Below are 19,672 nucleotides of genomic sequence, written 5' to 3'. Positions count from 1 at the left end.
ACTGAAAAGAAGGGAGATAAAGGAAAAATACAGTATATACAAGAAAAGGAGGAAAAAAAAGTTTAATGATATATTTTATTTTTTCAGCGACTATATGATAAAGGCCATTGTGAGGCCGAAACGTCAAAAAAGTTGTCGCTTCTTCACCGTCCAATAGAAATAAAGATTACCCACTTTTGAAAAAATCCACGTGTGCAGTGACTTTATATTTGACTTATGCCAGTGGGACTACCAGTTCCCTTCTCACTAGCACCGTACATCTACACTTCTTAGTTGAGTGCTAACCATCTGTATTACCTAACATAGAGTACATACTCACCATTACTTGTCACTTTGATCCCCGAAGCCAGTGTCATCTGTGAAAAAAATATGAAAAAAACAAACCACCAAATACTCCCTGTTCCGCAGAAATCCACAAGTGTCCCACGCCGATCTCCCGTGGAGAACAGCAGCATCAGCTGATGCGACCATTCTCTAGGGGCTCCAGGAATCCAATGATGGGAGCTAAGTATCCTTCCGCACTGTATTCCTCCACCACTGTAAAAAAAAAATAGTCCCTAGTCTCACTTTATGGCAAAAGCTGCATGGGAACTTTCTCACACAGCAATGCCAAAAGTGAAACTAGGGGCTATTTTTTTTACAGTGGTGGAGGAATACAGTGCGGAAGGATACCTACTGTACCTCCCGTCATTGGATTCCTGGAGCCCCTAGAGAACGGTCGCATCAGCTGATGCTGCTGTTCTCCACAAGAGATCAGCGTGGGACACTCGTGGATTTCTGCGGAACAGGGAGTATTTGGTGGTTTGTTTTTTTCATATTTTTTTCACAGATGACACTGGCTTCGGGGAACAATGTGACAAGTAATGGTGAGTATGTACTCTATGTTATATGTACTGTATGTCTATATGTATGCATTGTATGAATGTATGAATGTATTGTATGTAGTATGTATGCAGTATATCTGTAGCATGTTTTATGTATGCTGTATGTATGTATGTAGTATGTATGTATGCTGTATGAATGTAGTATATATGTAGTATATATGTAGTATGCATGTATGCTGTATGAATGTAGTATATACAGTGGGGAAAAAAAGTATTTAGTCAGTCAGCAATAGTGCAAGTTCCACCACTTAAAAAGATGAGAGGCGTCTGTAATTTACATCATAGGTAGACCTCAACTATGGGAGACAAACTGAGAAAAAAAAATCCAGAAAATCACATTGTCTGTTTTTTTTTCATTTTATTTGCATATTATGGTGGAAAATAAGTATTTGGTCAGAAACAAGCAATCAAGATTTCTGGCTCTCACAGACCTGTAACTTCTTCTTTAAGAGTCTCCTCTTTCCTCCACTCATTACCTGTAGTAATGGCACCTGTTTAAACTTGTTATCAGTATAAAAAGACACCTGTGCACACCCTCAAACAGTCTGACTCCAAACTCCACTATGGTGAAGACCAAAGAGCTGTCAAAGGACACCAGAAACAAAATTGTAGCCCTGCACCAGGCTGGGAAGACTGAATCTGCAATAGCCAACCAGCTTGGAGTGAAGAAATCAACTGTGGGAGCAATAATTAGAAAATGGAAGACATACAAGACCACTGATAATCTCCCTCGATCTGGTGCTCCACGCAAAATCCCACCCCGTGGGGTCAGAATGATCACAAGAGAGGTGAGCAAAAATCCCCGAACCACGCGGGGGGACCTAGTGAATGAACTGCAGAGAGCTGGGACCAATGTAACAAGGCCTACCATAAGTAACACACTACGCCACCATGGACTCAGATCCTGCAGTGCCAGACGTGTCCCACTGCTTAAGCCTGTACATGTCCGGGCCCGTCTGAAGTTTGCTAGAGAGCATTTGGATGATCCAGAGGAGTTTTGGGAGAATGTCCTATGGTCTGATGAAACCAAACTGGAACTGTTTGGTAGAAACACAACTTGTCGTGTTTGGAGGAAAAAGAATACTGAGTTGCATCCATCAAACACCATACCTACTGTAAAGCATGGTGGTGGAAACATCATGCTTTGGGGCTGTTTCTCTGCAAAGGGGCCAGGACGACTGATCCAGGTACATGAAAGAATGAATGGGGCCATGTATCGTGAGATTTTGAGTGCAAACCTCCTTCCATCAGCAAGGGCATTGAAGATGAAACGTGGCTGGGTCTTTCAACATGACAATGATCCAAAGCACACCGCCAGGGCAACGAAGGAGTGGCTTCGTAAGAAGCATTTCAAGGTCCTGGAGTGGCCTAGCCAGTCTCCAGATCTCAACCCTATAGAAAACCTTTGGAGGGAGTTGAAAGTCCATGTTGCCAAGTGAAAAGCCAAAAACATCACTGCTCTAGAGGAGATCTGCATGGAGGAATGGGCCAACATACCAACAACAGTGTGTGGCAACCTTGTGAAGACTTACAGAAAACGTTTGACCTCTGTCATTGCCAACAAAGGATATATCACAAAGTATTGAGATGAAATTTTGTTTCTGACCAAATACTTATTTTCCACCATAATATGCAAATAAAATGAAAAAAAAACAGACAATGTGATTTTCTGGATTTTTTTTTCTCAGTTTGTCTCCCATAGTTGAGGTCTACCTATGATGTAAATTACAGACGCCTCTCATCTTTTTAAGTGGTGGAACTTGCACTATTGCTGACTGACTAAATACTTTTTTTCCCCACTGTATGTAGTATGTATGTAGTATATCTGTAGCATGTTTTAGGTATGTTGAATGTATGTATGTATGCTGTATGAATGTAGTATATATGTAGTATGTATGTATGCTGTATGAATGTAGTATGTATGTAGTATGTATGTTGTATGAATGTAGTATATTTGTAGTATGTATGTATGAATGTAGTATATATGTAGTATGTATGTAGTGTGTATGAATGTTGTATATACAGTATGTAGTATGAATGTAGTATATATGCAGTATGTATGTATGCTGTATGAATGTAGTATAAATGTAGTATGTAGTATGTATGTATGCTGTATGAATATAGTATATATGAAGTATGTATGTAGTATGTATGTATGCTGTATGAATGTAGTATATATGTAGTATGCTGTATGAATGTAGTATATATGTAGTATGTATGTATGTTGTATGAATGTAGTATATATGAAGTATGTATGTAGTATGTATGTTGTATGTATGTAGTATGTACGTTTTTTTTTCATATTCAACACATTAGCCGGATGATGGGACTACTACTGTCCCATCATTGGCTAATGTGTCAATCACTGTCATTGTAGCAGGCATCGCCCGATGGGACTTGTAATCCAATCGGACGATGCCTGCACACACACACAGACCCCCGGCAGGCCCGTACAGACCCCCGGCAGCCGGCACAGACCCCCGGCAGCCGGCACAGATCCCCGGCAGGCCCGTACAGACCACAGGCAGCCGGCACAGACCCCCGGCAGCCGGCACAGACCCCCGGCAGACCCGTACAGACCACTGGCAGCCGGAACAGACCCCCCCGGCAGCTGGCACAGACCCCCGGCAGGCCCGTACAGACCGCCGGCAGCCGGCACAGACTCCCGGCAGGCCCACACTGACCCCCCGCAGGCCCACACAGACTGCGCATCATGATGCGCACAGACCGCGCATCATGATGACATCATTTCAGCAGCCAATCACAGCCACAACAGTGGCTCATTGCATTATGGGAACTTCCGATTCCGGTATCCGATATTGAAAAAAAATCGGTACTCGGTATCGGAATTCCAATGCAGCGAATATCGGCCGATTCCAGATATTTGCAGTATCGGAATGCTCAACACTGCTCACCAACCTTTAAGAATAGGGATGGATCAATCATGCTTTGTGGTTATGTTGCAGCCAATGGCTCAGGGAACTTTTAACAAGTGGAGAGAAGAATGGATTCAATTAAATTTCAACAAATTTAAGGATGCAAACATAACACCCTCTGTAAAAAGCTTTAGTTGAAAAGAGGATGGCTTCCTGAACACACATCAAAATCCACAATAAAATACCTCATAAGGCGCAAGCTGAAGGTATTAAAATGGCATCACAGTCCCCTCAAAAGAGCAGGACTTGCAAGACAACCTAGGAATTGCAACAAACTGGAAGAATTTTCCAAGGAAGAATGGATGAAAATCCTGCAAACAAGAATTTAAACGTTTTCGCCTGTCTACAAAAAGCATTTACAAGCTGCGATGCTTGCAAAAGTGCGTGCTACTAGGTACTAACCATGTATGGAACCCAAACTTTTACATCTGCTCTTTTTCCCTTTTTGTATCTTTTAAAAGATGAATATGAATACATATATATATATATATATATATATATATATATATATATATATATATATATATATATATTTGTATTTGTCATCTTTAAATTTAGCCCCTTTATAAATAAATTAAACTTCAACTTTCTCAACTATTCAAAATGACAGTGATTTTGACCAAGGATGCCCAAGTTTTTACATGCCTCTGTATAATTAAGAAGAACATGTTAGATACATGATGCAGCTGTAAGTAACTAGAATGTTTAAGTCCTGATGTGAGTTGGGAATCTTTTTCTTTTCTGTTGTCATCATCAATGGACTGGTTTTACATCTTTTCTGGTTTCAGGGAAAGGTTCATGTTGTTGGACAGGACAGAGCACTACTGACAATGTCGCGTCTTAGATTTGGATATTGCCTAAAGAACAGAAGTGGGGGTTCTAGAAATATAGTTTTTAATAGGCCATCTTTTGGAATAAAGTTTCTAGTTTTCATGCAGCTCCCCCCAACACCTCCAGATTTGGATTATAGGTGACTAATAGAGGCACCAGGTTGCTTTCTTCTTTGGTTTTATAATGTAATATGTATAATGTATATATATATTTGTATTTGTCATCTTTAAATTTAGCCCCTTTATAAATAAATTAAACTTCAACTTTCTCAACTATTCAAAATGACAGTGATTTTGACCAAGGATGCCCAAGTTTTTACATGCCTCTGTATAATTAAGAAGAACATGTTAGATACATGATGCAGCTGTAAGTAACTAGAATGTTTAAGTCCTGATGTGAGTTGGGAATCTTTTTCTTTTCTGTTGTCATCATCAATGGACTGGTTTTACATCTTTTCTGGTTTCAGGGAAAGGTTCATGTTGTTGGACAGGACAGAGCACTACTGACAATGTCGCGTCTTAGATTTGGATATTGCCTAAAGAACAGAAGTGGGGGTTCTAGAAATATAGTTTTTAATAGGCCATCTTTTGGAATAAAGTTTCTAGTTTTCATGCAGCTCCCCCCAACACCTCCAGATTTGGATTATAGGTGACTAATAGAGGCACCAGGTTGCTTTCTTCTTTGGTTTTATAATGTAATATGTATAATGTATATATATATTTGTATTTGTCATCTTTAAATTTAGCCCCTTTATAAATAAATTAAACTTCAACTTTCTCAACTATTCAAAATGACAGTGATTTTGACCAAGGATGCCCAAGTTTTTACATGCCTCTGTATAATTAAGAAGAACATGTTAGATACATGATGCAGCTGTAAGTAACTAGAATGTTTAAGTCCTGATGTGAGTTGGGAATCTTTTTCTTTTCTGTTGTCATCATCAATGGACTGGTTTTACATCTTTTCTGGTTTCAGGGAAAGGTTCATGTTGTTGGACAGGACAGAGCACTACTGACAATGTCGCGTCTTAGATTTGGATATTGCCTAAAGAACAGAAGTGGGGGTTCTAGAAATATAGTTTTTAATAGGCCATCTTTTGGAATAAAGTTTCTAGTTTTCATGCAGCTCCCCCCAACACCTCCAGATTTGGATTATAGGTGACTAATAGAGGCACCAGGTTGCTTTCTTCTTTGGTTTTATAATGTAGGAGATGATTTATTGATATTCTTGTGGTTCTTGTAACCTGGTTTTCAATTGTCCTTGAATGATAAACCTTATTCAAAAAGACCACCAAGAAGTTTATCTCTATCTGTAGGGTTGGAACATATCCAGTGTGCCTGTACACAACAATGATTTTTCATTCAAAACTTAAAAACGCAGTATGCACTAGTCTCCTGTGACTTAGAAACCATAACAGACAGCTTCTGCACTCATGTGAATCGATTTGGACTTGACTAGCCTAGACTGAGAAAATCTGTTCACATAATTTGAATTTGTCTAAAATTTTACAAAAATATTCAAATTCAGTCAAATCTAAAAAATTTTCGTGAGTCACCTTGTTTGATTCCATCAAAATGGTAGCCAGCTGCCATTTTTCCAAATTGTAGAAGACATCCCTTTCCATGCCTTTATTCACTCTGCCTTAGTACTTCCTGTGCTGACTTTGTCACAAGTGGCTCTTTACATATAACAAAAGAAGCAAAGACAGATGAGCAGCAAGGTTAATATACTAAATAATTTTTATTACTCCTAAGTTTGTTATGGTTTGTGGTCTAGAGAGACTTCAGAGCATATTACGGCACATTCAACTGACATCAAATAAATTTGAAGAGAATTGCATTTCCTAGAAAAATTCGCTCAGCACTAAATGTAGCATTTTCAAACATGAAATACCACAATCAGACAAAATTTCTTGATGCAACTTGACATCCAAGTTAAAAAGTTTAACCTCTTCCTACTTTTGGATATTCTAGTAAGTCAAGTCTCGAGTCCCCTTGTATGATGCAGGTCAGCACTTGTTTCTGACAACATTTCTCCATATCTGACAGTGATAAAATGTACATTCTGGGAGGGCACACAGTTCCATGTGCCCATCATTCTCCCACAATAGTTTAATAACTTGTGCAGTGCTAATTGTATTGTTACAGATATATTTCTGAGAAGTGGAATAGATAACATGAGTTGAGTTTAAAATTAAATATTCTAAATTATTATTCGATACAAAAAAAATAAAAACATGCCACACCTTGAATGCTCTTGATAATTATTTACCATCTGGAGGTTTTACTTTATGCAGATCCATATGCATCTATCTATTATGAACCTGCAGGTACTCAATATGGCATTACATGTTGTTTTATTAAGACGTAGTATTTAAAGAGACCCTGTAATGTAAAATAATTCTATTAACCTGCAGATATGGCGTTAATCTGCAGGTTTTTGCAGTTCTGATACTGAGTGGCCGTCACTAGAGTTGAGCGACTTTGGTCGGATCGGGTTTCATGAAACAAAATTTGTTTCAGATGAAACTGGTCCGACTAGGGCAAAAAAAGTTAGAGTTTCGTCCGAAACCCGACCCCAATGCAAGTCAATGGGGAATAAAAGTCGGCATTGAGTGGATGAATGTCATCCGCTCAGTGCCGACGTTTATTTCCCATTGACTTGCATTGGGGTCGGGTTTCGGACGAAACTCCGACTTTTTTTGCCCTAGTCGGACAAGTTTCATTTGAAACAAATTTTGTTTCATGAAACCCGATCCGACCAAAGTCGCTCAACTCTAGCCGTCACATTGAGAGCCCCGGTGCCAGGAGGGAATGAACTTTATTTTCCCCGGCAGTGTGTTTGAATACCATTTATAGTGGTTGTGATTGCATGGGTTCAGTCCTCAATCTGTATAATGAGAAGTGGCTGTTACCACGCCCCCAGCACAGACTGACAGCCAGCTCTGCATTAGAGTTTCCACATTGCATATTTGATGCAAAATTTTTTGCATTGTATAGATAGCTTACCACTGCATTTTTTACCACTTATTTTTATTCATGGGGTGAATATCATTTAATTTTACTCATTTACTTATGGGGCTTGTTTTATATTTCTTTTACTTTTCATTTAACATACATGCTGAAGTTCAGCACTTGATGGCATCATATTGTATCACAGATCTATTTTTTCCCTCCTTTATCTGTTTGTCATGTACAGTTGTATTTATCATAGAATCATAGAATCGTAGAGTTGGAAAGGACCTCCTGGGCCATCTGGTGCAACCCCCTTCTCAAAGCAGGATTCGCTAAATCATCCCAGACAGATGTCTGTCCACCCTCTGTTTGAAGGCTTATATTGAAGGAGAACTCACCACCTCTTGTGGCAGCCTGTTCCACTCATTGATCACTCTAACTGTCAAAAAGTTTTTTTCTAATATCTAATCTGTGTCTCCTCCCACTCAGTTTCATCCCATTGCTTCTAGTCTTTCCTTGTGCAAATGAGAATAAAGTTGATCCTTCTACAACGTGACAGCCCTTGAGATATTTGTAGACAGCTATTAAGTCTCCTTTCAGTCTTCTCTTTTGCAAGCTAAACATTCCCAAATCCTGCAACCTTTCCTCATAAGACAGGGTTTGCAGACCGGTCACCATTCTGGTTGGTCTTTTCTGTGGCGCCCAAAACTGGACACAGTATTCCAGATGAGGTCTGACCAAAGAGGAGTAGAGGGCAATAATGACCTCACATGATCTAGAATGTATGCTTCTGTTAATACATCCTAGAATTGCATTTGCCTTTTTTGCTGCTGCATCACACTGTTGACTCATATTCAGTCTATGATCTATTAGTATACCCAAGTCTTTTTCACATGTGCTGTTGCTTAGCCCTATTCCCCCCATTCTATATATGCTTTTTCATTTTAATTGCCCAGATGTAGTACTTTGCATTTTTCCCTGTTAAAAACCATTCTGTTAGTTGCTGTCCACTGCTCCTGTTTATTTATATCTTTTTGAATACTCTCTCTCTCTTATCTAGTATGCTTCATATTCTTCCCTCTTTTCGGAATTGTTAACAATTGTGCTTTGAGAATTTCAGTTTTCAAGATTTCCCATCCTTCCTGGACATTTTTGTCCTTAAAGATAGCCAGCCATTGGATCCCTCCAATTCTCTTTCTGAATCCCTTAAAATCTGCCTTTCTGAAATCTAGCCTTGACGTCTGAGTGTTCACAGGTCTTCCTCCTCTAGTTATCCAAAATTCTAAAATAGCATGGTCGCTACCTCCTAGGGTCCCAACCACTTTTACCTCCTCAACCATTTCCTCCCTGTTTATAAGGATTAGATCCAAGGTAGCAGTTCCCCTTGTTTTCTCCCCTACCTTTTGGAAGATAAAGTTGTCAGCAAGAGAGGATAAGAATTTCCTTGACCTGTTAGTTTTTCCTGAGAGAGATTCCCAACAAATGTCTGGATAGTTGAAATCTCCCATGACAACTATGTAATATTTTTTAGAGAACTTGGCCAATTGATGCATAAAGAATTCATCCATATCTTCAGCTTGCACAGGCAGTTTGTAGTAAATGCCTACAATGGTGTCTTTTCCATTGTTCTGTCCTTGTATTCTTACCCAAACAGTTTCCACAGAACTCCATGTCTCTGAAGCTTCAATCTCTGTGCAGATATACGCGTTTCTAACATACAATGCGACACCCCCTCCTCGTTTATCAAGTCTGTTTCTTGCAAATAAGCTGTATCCTTCTAGCCTTGTATTCCAATCATGTGTATTGTCCCACCAAGTTTCAGTGATTCCAATGACATCATATTTCTTTTCCTGCATTAGTAGTTCCAATTCTCCTTGTTTGTTGCCCATGCTTTATGCATTAGTATAGAAACATTTTAATTTGTGATTGGTTTCTCTTTCTCCTTCTATTTTTATTATTTAGATTCTTTTGTCTTTGTTCTTCCTTTTCACTTCTAATAGCAGAGTTCTCAATAGCATTTGTCAGGTGTATGGCTTTTTCTGGCCTTTTGCTTCCCTTCCCACATTGTCTAGTTTAAAGCTCTCCTGATGAGTGTAGCAAGGTGACTTCCAAATATATGTTTTCAAGTCTTCGTAAGGTGTACCCCATCTCTAGCAAGTAGTCCATCATATAGGTAATTCACTCCGTGATCCAGAAATCCAAAACCTTGCTGATGGCACCATCAACATAGCCAGTTGTTCACCTGCAGAATCCTATTCCACCTCCTTGTTCCATGGCCATCCACTGGGAGGATGGAAGAGAAGACCACCTGCGCTCCCAGTTCTTTCACTTTCTTACCTAAGTTTTCAAAGTCACTGCAGATGGTTTCCAGGTCGTTTCTTGCAGTGTCATTTGTCCCCACATGTATTAGCAGTAATGGGTAGTCATCTGTATGTCTGAAGAGTCCTTATATCCTGTCAGACACAACTTTAATTTTTGCACCTGGAAGACAGCACATTTCTCTTCAGGTTATATCCTGTCTGCAGATAGCGGCCTCTGCTCCTCTCAACAGGGAATCCCCCATGACCACCACTCTCCGTTTCTTCTTCACAACATTTTTCTTTCTCCATCCAGGAGGATTCTGAAGGTGTGCGAGGTTGCTGTTTGTGGGTAAATTCTTATCCTGATGTATTTCTTCATCATTCTCCTGCGTAAGAGCCTGGTACTGGTTCCTTAGCAGTATGGGCGATGACTGCCTCCCGATCCTCCTGCTTCTCTGGGTCACATGTTTCGATTCTTCTGTTTCTTCAGGTGCACTTCAAATTTCTTCTCTTTCTGTAACATGTAGAGATAATTCTGCTCTGTCTAAGAACTCTTCACCTACCTTAATGATCTTCAATGTAGCGAACCTCTCTTCGAAATTTCACAACTTTTCCTCCAACAGGGACACAAGCTTGCATTTGTGGCATGTGAAGTTTGGCTTTTCGAGTGGTAAGTCTGTGAACATGTAGCAAGAAATGCAGCTCACAAATGGCTCCTGGCCTCTTCCATGTTGTTATTGCTAAAGAGATTTCAAAACGATAAAAATGAGTCAAAATTCAGCACGCGGTTTACCAATTTCCTCTTTTCAGCTGCAACGGCCAAAATCCAGTGATCGTTGAGCTCGCGGAGACTCTTCACTTATCCCAGAAGGCACTGGGAATATGTAAATTCTCTCCTCAGGACTCTTACCCTGGTTTAATTTCCATGGTAACAAATCAACTCTATTATGTGACCAGCACGTCACTTATTCCCTTCCTCTTACTCTGTGGCTCCGAGTTACTAAATACAAACGCGGATTCTGTGGTGCACATGATGCAGTCACGTAATGCTGTTCTCTGACGTCGGAAATATGTAGCCTGGATGCCTTTCTTAAAAAGTATAAAATTACAGGTTATATACAGTAGTTTCCTTGATATTGCGTTGATCCAGGGAGCTAGTCTGATTGGTGTATGTGGACTGGGGAAGGAATTTTTTTTCCCAATGTGAAGCTTAGTTTGCCACATGGGTTTTTTTTCCTTCCTCTGGATCAACATGTTAGGGCAGGTTTGGATAGGATATGGGTTGAAATAGATGGACTTAAAGTCTTTCTTCAACCTTAATAACTATGTTACTATGATACGTCACATCCTTCACCGCATTCGGGAAGTCGTCACCGGGCGTCATATGACGTACTATTCCGTCCATGTGCCCCCGTAATTAATCCCCATGGATGGAATGGTACGCCATATGAGATCATCCGTGCTCATGGGGGGAGCGTGGCTAATTGCGGCCGGTTGTCAGCTGATCTGATTATCACAGCTGACACCCAGCACCAAGTGCCAGAAGTGGTCACAGAATACTGGGATCAAACATGATCGAAACATTCTGAGAGCAGGCAGAGGGGATGTCAGCTATGACAGCCCCTCTGCCTTTGGATCGGATACCCCACGGCAAGATGCGGGGTACCGATCGCTGCCATGGAGACCCGATGTCATCACAACGACATCTGGGTATCCACTGCTGAGAGACTTCCTGTCATGCGCAGTTCATGACAGGAAGCCTCATAGGTCAGTGTGCAATTCTTTGCAGGGCTGACAGCATTTATAGCATGCAGATCTGCATGCTATAGAAGCACTCAGCCTGCACAGAATGAGTGTCCCATAGTGGGACACTGTGAAAAACTAAGAATTAATAAAAAAAAATAAAATTATTGCAAAATTATTTTAAAAAATATAAAAAAATAATAAAAAAATCAATATTTATAAAATCAATAAATAAATATTTAAATAAAAGAAAAATCTACATAATAATAGTACACATATTTAGTATCACCGCTTCCATAATGACCCGCCCTATATAACTAACCCACTAGTTAATCCCTTTAATGAATACCATGAAAAACAAGGGAAAAAAACTATGCTTTATCATCAAACCGCAGAACAAAAGTGGAATAACACGCGATCTAAAAGACGGATATAAATAAACGTAGTACCGCTAAAAACATCATCTTGTCCCATAAAAAACAAGACTCCATACAGGGTCATCAGCTAAAAAATAAAAAACATAGCTCACAGAATAAAGCGATGCAAAAATAATTATTTTTTTATATAAAATAATTTTTATTGTATAAAAGCGACAAAACATAAAAAATACAAATGAGGTATCGCTGTAATCGTACTGATCTGAAGAATAAAAGTGCTTTATCAATTTTACCACACGCGGAATGGTGTAAACGACCCCCACAAAAGAAATTCATGAAATGCTGTTTTTTGTTCATTCTGCCTCACAAAAATCGGAATAAAAAGCGATAAAAAAGGCATGTGCTCGAAAATAGTACCAATAAAAACATCAACTCGTTCCACAAAATACAAGACCTCTCATGACTCTGTCGGCTGAAATATGGAAAAATTATAGCTCTCATAATGTGGTGATGCAAAAACTGTTTTTTTGCAATAAAAGTTGTCTTTTAGTGTTTGACAGCTGACATATATAAAAACCCGCTATGAAAAACCGGTTATAAATAGTAAATCAAACCTCCCTTTATCACCCCCTTAGTTTGGGAAAAATAAAATAATAAATCTATTTATTTCTATTTTACCATTAGGGATAGGGCTAGGGTTAGGGTTAGGGCTAGGGTTAGGGCTAAAGTCAGGGTTAGGGTTGGGGCTAAAGTTAGGTTTAGGTGTTATGAATGGGTCACCGAGGAGGACAACAAAGGGCCAAGTCCCAGAAAACCAGAGAGGTTGGTAACTATGCAGATTGCAGATCCCTGATCCTATCCACACATCTAGCAGTAGCAGTGGAGCGTTCCTACGATGACCTAGACGTCTCATCACTGCCAGAGGACTACATAAGCCTAAAGCAAGAAAAGGGGAAAACTAACTGCCCCAGAGCAGACCCCAAAGGAATAGACAGCCCCCACACATGTATTGACGGTGAAACAAGATGAAAGCACAAACACAGGCAGGAAAATAGGCTGAACAAACGATGGGGCCCAAACTAACTATAAAGGATAGGAAAGGAAAGACACTGTCTGCAATCTGCCAAAAACCCTACAAAAATAATGTCCAACACGTCTGATAACAAAATTAACCCTGAAGTCACTAGACTTCTCCCACTATATCAGCACTCTGAAATATTCTGAGACAGAGCAAAAAAGAGGCCAATCTAATAAGGGACTAAAAAGCAAATTGGCAAATACAGATAGATAAAAGTGGAAATTCAGCACAGCCCCCGCCGGGGCTGGCTGAACACACAAAAAACTGAATAGACCAACAAAATCAAGTGTGAACATTAGCAAAAACACTTAGCTTCGAGAAGGCTGGAACAGAGCTGAAAACAAAGACCTGAGCAGCCTGAAGCAATCACCAGCAATGACTTAGGGCATCGGCTGTCTTAAATCCAGTCTAAGATTCCTGAGGCCCAATCGTCATCCTCATTATCAGGTGGTATTAAAACAGCCTCATTACCTCCTGTTACCACCAGAGGGAGTCTGGAAGGAGAACTCACTACTGGTGGACCAGAGAATGAACTCACAACATTTAGGGTTACAATTGGGAATAGGGTTAGGGTTGGGATTAGGGTTAGAGGTGTGTTAGGGTTAGGTTTGTGGTTAGGGTTATGGTTAGGGTTGGGATTAGGGTTAGGGGTGTGTTGGGGTTATAGTTGGGGGTTTCCACTGTTTAGACACATCAGAGGTTCTTCAAACGCGACATGGTATCTAATCTCAATTCTAGCCAATTTTGCATTGAAAAGTCAAACAGTGCTCCTTCCCTTCCGACCACTGCCATGCACCAAACAGTGATTTACCCCCACATATGAGGTATCAGCATACTCAGGACAAGTTGTAAAACAACTTTTAGAGTCTAATTTCTCCTGTTACCCTTGGGTAAATAAAAATTGTGGGCGAAAAGATCATTTTTGTGAAATAATATGATTTTTTATTTTTACAGCTCTACATTATAAATTTCTGTGAAACACTTGGGGGTCCAAAGTGCTCACCACACATCAAGATACAGTACAGACCAAAAGTTTGGACACACCTTCTCATTCAAAGAGTTTTCTTTATTTTCATGACTATGAAAATTGTAGATTCACTCTGAAGGCATCAAAACTATGAATTAACACATGTGGAATTATATAATTAACAAAAAAGTGTGAAACAACTGAAAATATGTCTTATATTCTAGGTTCTTCAAAGTAGCCACCTTTTGCTTTGATTACTGCTTTGCACACTCTTGGCATTCTCTTGATGAGCTTCAATAGGTAGTCACCGGAAATGGTTTTCACTTCACAGGTGTGCCCTGTCAGGTTTAATAAGTGGGATTTCTAGCCTTATAAATGGGGTTGGGACCATCAGTTGTGTTGTGCAGAAGTCTGGTGGATACACAGCTGATAGTCCTACTGAATAGACTGTTAGAATTTGTATTATGGCAAGAAAAAAGCAGCTAAGTAAAGAAAAACGAGTGACCATCATTACTTTAAGAAATGAAGGTCAGTCAGTCCGAAAAATTGGGAAACCTTTGAAAGTGTCCCCAAGTGCAGTGGCAAAAACCATCAAGCGCTACAAAGAAACTGGCTCACATGAGGACCGGCCTAGGAAAGGAAGACCAAGAGTCACCTCTGCTGCGGAGGATAAGTTCATCCAAATCACTAGCCTCAGAAATTGCAGGTTAACAACAGCTCAGATTAGAGACCAGATCAATGCCACACAGAGTTCTAGCAGCAGACACACCTCTACAACAGCTGTTAAAAGGAGACTTCAGCATGCCTTCATGGTAAAATAGCTGCTAGGAAACCACTGCTAAGGACAGGCAACAAGCAGAAAAGACTTGTTTGGGCTAAAGTACACAAGGAATGGACATTAGACCACTGGAAATCTGTTCTTTGGTCTGATGAGTCCAAATTTGAGATCTTTGGATCCAACCACTGTGTATTTGTGCGACACAGAAAAGGTGAACGGATGGTCTCTACATGCCTGGTTCCCATCGTGAAGCATGGAGGAGGAGGTGTGATGGTGTGGGGGTGCTTTACTGTTGATACTGTTGGGGATTTATTCAAAATTGAAAGCATACTGAACCAGCATGGCTACCAGAGCAACTTGCATTGGCATGCTATACCATCCGGTTTGCGTTTAGTTGGACCATCATTTATTTTTCAACAAGACAATGACCCCAAACACACCTCCAGGCTTTGTAAGGGCTATTTGACCAAGAAGGAGAGTTATGGGGTGCTACGCCAGATGACCTGGCCTCCACAGTCACCAGATCTGAACCCAATCAAGATGGTTTGGGGTGAGCTGGACCACAGAGTGAAGGCAAAAGGGCCAGCAAGGGCTTAGCATCTCTGGGAACTCCTTCAAGACTGTTGGAAGACCATTTCCGGTGACTACCTCTTGAAGCTCATCAAGAGAATGCCAAGAGTGTGCAAAGCAGTAGTCAAAGCAAGCGGTGGATATTTTCAAGAACCTCGAATATAAGACATATTTTCAGTTGTTTCACACTTTTTTGTTAATTATATAATTCCACATGTGTTAATTCATAGTTTTGATGCCTTCAGAGTAAATCTACAATTTTCATAGTCATGAAAATAAAGAAAACTCTTTGAATGAGAAGGTGTGTCCAAACTTTTGGTCTGTACTGTAAATTTTTTAGGGATAGTTTAATATAGCCGATACAATGGGTGATAAGCAATTTCCAAATTCCCCAATGGGGATGGGCAACTCCAACCATAGTTAGAATATACACATTAAAGGAGCATCCAGCCCTTGCATAAAGAAAAACACAAAATTGAATATAAAATATGCCTTTTATTAATCATCACATAAAACCACAATTAACACAGTAATAGTAGATGAAGTGGTCAGTTTTGGGAAACAAACAGAATATTCCCCGGAACCGTTCAAAGCCAAGGCAGAATAATGTGCACCAGACAGAAAAACCTCCAAGGGAGACATATAATGATATGGTAAAAAACACCACGAGATCTAAATAGACTGTCATTCAAAATCAGAGTCATACCCTACATATACTAGTGTATCAGTTAGTATACCATATAAACCAGAAGTAAAGTCCAATGTAAGGTGACAGAACTGTAAGAGAATAATAAATGTGGCTACCATAACATAGAACTCCAAAAGGAGAGTCTGTATATCAAAGTTGTATCCTTGAGTATATAAAGTGACGATGCAGGTTAAAGTGCCATTTAGTGCTTACCCATGTGGGTGAATATCCCGGCTCCAGGAACGTGCCCCGACGCTCGTTTCGTCTAATTGGCTTCCTCGGGGGGCAGTGTGGAAAGGTATGCTAACCAAGCATAAATAACCTCACAATCAGGTGCATGAAATCAGCCGCGGTATAACGGCGCATGGGGGGCGGAGCTTCCACAGGCACCGTGTCACCACCGGCCCTCCAATTCCAGCGCAGGTCAGGAGAAATCTCCCATGACGTCAGTGGCCTGCACGGTCACCATATGGAGGCCTTAGGGAACGTGAGACTATGGAGCCGCCCGCACATGCGCACCCCCGCGGTGGACATATTAGTAACTGGCAAAAAGATGGGCAAACAAAATCCGGCCGATGTCGAGTCTCTGTACACCAGCATTAATCATATAGATGGGCTGGAGGCTGTACACTTCTTTCTCAGTATGGGTGATCTTGGTCCGTCCCTGCGCTCCTTGGTCATGGAGCTGCTGGAATTCATTTTGACCCATAATTTTTTTACTTTCAAAGACAGGTTTTATTTACAGAAACGCGGCACGGCGATGGAGGCGGCGTGTGCGCCATCTTTCGCGAATCTCTTCCTTGGTTACTGAGAGAGTGGAGTTTTCGGGGATGGCGCATGCGCCGCTTCCCATGCGCTGTGCTGGTACAGATATATTGATGACATTTTATTGATTTGGCAGGGTCCCGAGCATGCTCTTCAGGATTTTATAGACAATCTCAATCACAAAAATTTGAATATCAAATTGACGTACAAGATATCCAAGAAAATCATTGATTTCCTAGATATCAAAATTATAGTGTCAGATGGTGGCACAGTGTTGACCGATGTCTTCCGTAAGGAGACCTCGGTCAATGCGTTTTTGCATGCTACATCTGCACATACTTCTTCCACCATTCGTGCCATTCCAACTGGCCAATTTTTGAGATTAAAATGCATTTGCTCTACTGATGGGGTGTTTGAAGAGCAGGCTCGGGACCTTTCACAGCGGTTCCGTGATCGGGGCTACAGCAAGAGATCGATCAAAAGGGGTTATTTGCGAGCTAAAAAAAACTCCACGCAACCAACTTTTGGGGGGAGACATAAGGTGGTTAATCAAAACCAGCCCATAAGATTTATATCTACATTCAGCAATCGTTGGTCACAGATATGAGACATCATGACTAGACATTGTCCCGTTTTACGATCAGACCCGGCACTGAGGAGCATTTTGCTGAACGCCCCCTACTCACAGCCAGGAGACCCCAAAATCTGAGGGATATTTTGGTAAGAAGCCACTATGTGGCCAGTCCTCCAGACCCTTTTGGTGCTGGTGTACAGAGACATGGCTGTTACCTCCTGTGCTGACTTTGTCACAAGTGGCTCTTTACATATAACAAAAGAAGCAAAGACAGATGAGCAGCAAGGTTAATATACTAAATAATTTTTATTACTCCTAAGTTTGTTATGGTTTGTGGTCTAGAGAGACTTCAGAGCATATTACGGCACATTCAACTGACATCAAATAAATTTGAAGAGAATTGCATTTCCTAGAAAAATTTCGCTCAGCACTAAATGTAGCATTTTCAAACATGAAATACCACAATCAGACAAAATATCTTGATGCAACTTGACATCCAAGTTAAAAGGTTTAACCTCTTCCTACTTTTGGATATTCTAGTAAGTCAAGTCTCGAGTCCCCTTGTATGATGCAGGTCAGCACTTGTTTCTGACAACATTTCTCCATATCTGACAGTGATAAAATGTACATTCTGGGAGGGCACACAGTTCCATGTGCCCATCATTCTCCCACAATAGTTTAATAACTTGTGCAGTGCTAATTGTATTGTTACAGATATATTTCTGAGAAGTGGAATAGATAACATGAGTTGAGTTTAAAATTAAATATTCTAAATTATTATTCGATGCAAAAAAAATAAAAACATGCCACACCTTGAATGCTCTTGATAATTATTTACCATCTGGAGGTTTTACTTTATGCAGATCCATATGCATCTATCTATTATGAACCTGCAGGTACTCAATATGGCATTACATGTTGTTTTATTAAGACGTAGTATTTAAAGAGACCCTGTAATGTAAAATAATTCTATTAACCTGCAGATATGGTGTTAATCTGCAGGTTTTTGCAGTTCTGATACTGAGTGGCCGTCACTAGAGTTGAGCGACTTTGGTCGGATCGGGTTTCATGAAACAAAATTTGTTTCAGATGAAACTGGTCCGACTAGGGCAAAAAAAGTTAGAGTTTCGTCCGAAACCCGACCCCAATGCAAGTCAATGGGGAATAAAAGTCGGCATTGAGTGGATGAATGTCATCCGCTCAGTGCCGACGTTTATTTCCCATTGACTTGCATTGGGGTCGGGTTTCGGACGAAACTCCGACTTTTTTTGCCCTAGTCGGACAAGTTTCATTTGAAACAAATTTTGTTTCATGAAACCCGATCCGACCAAAGTCGCTCAACTCTAGCCGTCACATTGAGAGCCCCGGTGCCAGGAGGGAATGAACTTTATTTTCCCCGGCAGTGTGTTTGAATACCATTTATAGTGGTTGTGATTGCATGGGTTCAGTCCTCAATCTGTATAATGAGAAGTGGCTGTTACCACGCCCCCAGCACAGACTGACAGCCAGCTCTGCATTAGAGTTTCCACATTGCATATTTGATGCAAAATTTTTTGCATTGTATAGATAGCTTACCACTGCATTTTTTACCACTTATTTTTATTCATGGGGTGAATATCATTTAATTTTACTCATTTACTTATGGGGCTTGTTTTATATTTCTTTTACTTTTCATTTAACATACATGCTGAAGTTCAGCACTTGATGGCATCATATTGTATCACAGATCTATTTTTTCCCTCCTTTATCTGTTTGTCATGTACAGTTGTATTTATCATAGAATCATAGAATCGTAGAGTTGGAAAGGACCTCCTGGGCCATCTGGTGCAACCCCCTTCTCAAAGCAGGATTCGCTAAATCATCGCAGACAGATGTCTGTCCACCCTCTGTTTGAAGGCTTATATTGAAGGAGAACTCACCACCTCTTGTGGCAGCCTGTTCCACTCATTGATCACTCTAACTGTCAAAAAGTTTTTTTCTAATATCTAATCTGTGTCTCCTCCCACTCAGTTTCATCCCATTGCTTCTAGTCTTTCCTTGTGCAAATGAGAATAAAGTTGATCCTTCTACAACGTGACAGCCCTTGAGATATTTGTAGACAGCTATTAAGTCTCCTTTCAGTCTTCTCTTTTGCAAGCTAAACATTCCCAAATCCTGCAACCTTTCCTCATAAGACAGGGTTTGCAGACCGGTCACCATTCTGGTTGGTCTTTTCTGTGGCGCCCAA

General features: G+C 40.4%; 1 long non-coding RNA gene across 1 annotated transcript in view; it reads left to right on the top strand.

Annotated features, from left to right (window-relative positions):
* LOC141088897 (uncharacterized) overlaps positions 1-14,341 on the top strand; it is a 56,262-nt gene extending 41,921 nt beyond the window's left edge. The window contains exon 4 of the long non-coding RNA XR_012232097.1: positions 14,295-14,341. This is a non-coding gene — a long non-coding RNA (uncharacterized lncRNA). The remainder of the gene's footprint in view (positions 1-14,294) is intronic.
* The last annotated feature ends 5,331 nt before the right edge of the window (positions 14,342-19,672 follow it).

Source organism: Dendrobates tinctorius, unplaced genomic scaffold (genome assembly GCF_039654945.1).
Source record: "Dendrobates tinctorius isolate UK_male_01 unplaced genomic scaffold, ASM3965494v1 ptg000042l, whole genome shotgun sequence".
NCBI classification, from domain to species: Eukaryota; Metazoa; Chordata; class Amphibia; order Anura; family Dendrobatidae; genus Dendrobates; species Dendrobates tinctorius.
This window is presented reverse-complemented; position numbering and strand designations above follow the sequence as displayed.